Source organism: Bos indicus x Bos taurus, chromosome 8 (assembly GCF_003369695.1).
Source record: "Bos indicus x Bos taurus breed Angus x Brahman F1 hybrid chromosome 8, Bos_hybrid_MaternalHap_v2.0, whole genome shotgun sequence".
In the NCBI taxonomy this organism is placed as follows: Eukaryota; Metazoa; Chordata; class Mammalia; order Artiodactyla; family Bovidae; genus Bos; species Bos indicus x Bos taurus.
The window spans coordinates 1,880,012-1,882,053 of NC_040083.1; the positions used below are offsets into that span (position 1 = coordinate 1,880,012).

Here is a 2,042-nt window from a genome sequence, read left to right on the forward strand (position 1 = left end):
GAGGCACAAAATAGCCTCTGATCTCTGGTAAAGACAGAAAGGGCCACAGAGTAGCCATCATCACAGGAGAATACTATACCTGGCAAAGCTGCCCTTCAGAAATGAAAGAGAGAGAGACTTACCTGTGCAAAAAAAGGCTGAGGGAGTTCCTTGCCTCTAGCCCTGCCTGACAGGAAATTCTAAGGCTGTTCTTCAAGTGGAAATAAAAATTAATTAACATGAAAAAATGTACAAATGTGTAAAGCTCACTGGTAATGATAAAATATAATCAAAATCAGATATCCTCTAATATTGTAACTGTGGTTCATAATTCACTTGCAACTCCAGCTTAAAAATTTAAAACAAATGTATTAAAAATGTAATGATAATTTGTTATTGGATACATAATGTAAAAAAGATGTAAAGTGTAACATTGATAACGTAAAATGTGAGTAAGGAGGAGAAGTAAAAGTATAAGGTTTCTGTATGCTGTTAAAGTTAAGTTGTTATCAGCTTAAAATAAAAAAATACCTTATAACTTTAAGGTATTTTGTGTAAGTCAGGAAAACCGTAACATAGTACTGGAATTTCTAGACAGAGCAACCAGGCAAGAAGAAGAAACAGAAAGGATCCAAATCTATGAAGAAGAAGGAGAAGGGGAAGGGGAAGGAGAAAAAGAGGAAAAGGAAGAGGAAGAAGAAGAAGAGGAGGAAGAAGAGGAGGAAGAAGAAGAGGGGGAAGAGGAGGCAGAGGAAGAGGAAGAGGAGGAGGAGGAGGAAGAAGTAAAATTTTCTCTATGTGCAGATGACAAAATCCTATGCAGTAAGTCCCCTACATACAAACGAGTTCTGTTCTCAGAGCACATTGTTCAGTCCAATTTGTTGTAAGTCCAACAAAGTTAGCTTAGGTACCCAACTAATACAATTAGCTATATAATACTGTACTGTAATAGTTTTATAATACTTTCCACACAGATAATATGTAAACAGCAAGCAAAAACATTTTTGATCTTAAAATACAGTACCTTGAAAAGTACACTGTACAGTAAAACGGCTGACACACAGGTGCTGGCATGGAGTGAACAGGCAAGAAGAGTTACCGCCTGGAGGAGGGAGAGGAGGTGGGAGACGGTGGAGCTCAAAGATTGTCAGCAATAGGAGGCAGGGGCAAACTGTAGTTTCACTCATGCCTGATGTTGATGGAATGTGTGTTCACATCTTTGAAAATTTGCAACCTGAAAGTTCATTTGTAGGGGACTTACTGTATGTAGGAAACCCTAAAGTAAAAGTGAAGTGAAGTTGCACAGTCGTGTACGACTCTTTGCGACCCAATGGACTGTAGCCCACCAGGCTCCTCTTTGTGACCAGGCTCCTCAATCCATGGAATTTTCCAGGCAAGAGTACTGGAGTGGGTTGCCATTTCCTTCTCCAGGGGATCTTCCTGACCCAGGGGTCGAACCTGGGTCTCCTGCATTGTAGGCAGGCGCTTTACCATCTGAGCCACCAGGGAAGCTCAGGAAACCCTAAAGATGTCACCAAAAACTCTTAGACCTAAACATGCCTTTAGTAAATCTCTAGGATACAAAGTAAACATACAGAAATCATTTGCTTTCCTGTATGTTAGCAATGAAACATCTAACAAAGAAATAAAACAATCCCATTTAGAATATCATCGGTAAAAAAATACTTAGAATAAATTTAACCAAGGAGTGAAATATCTCTATGTTGAAAACTATGTCTCTGATGAAAGAAATGGAAGACACAGAAAAATGGAAAGAAAGACATCCTGTGTTTATAGATCAGAAGAATTAATATTGTTTAAATGCCCAAAGTTCTCAAAGCTGTCTATAGAGTCAATGCAATTCCTATCAAAATTTCAATGTCATTTTTCACAGAAATAGAAAAAAAATCCTAAAATTTGTATGGATTTATAAAAGAGCCTGAACAGCCAAAGCAGTAATGAGAAAGAAGAGCAAAACTGGAGTCACCACATTTCCTGGATTCAAGCTGTGCTTCAGTTCAGTTCATTTCAGTCGCTCAGTTGTGCCCAACTCTTTGTGACCC

At 38.5% G+C, this 2,042-nt stretch overlaps 1 non-coding gene across 1 annotated transcript; it reads right to left on the reverse strand.

Moving 5' to 3' along the window:
* Positions 1-1,415: 1,415 nt before the first annotated feature.
* On the reverse strand, positions 1,416-1,488 carry TRNAC-ACA. The gene has a single exon. It is a non-coding gene; the product is annotated as a tRNA-Cys (tRNA).
* Positions 1,489-2,042: the final 554 nt, after the last annotated feature.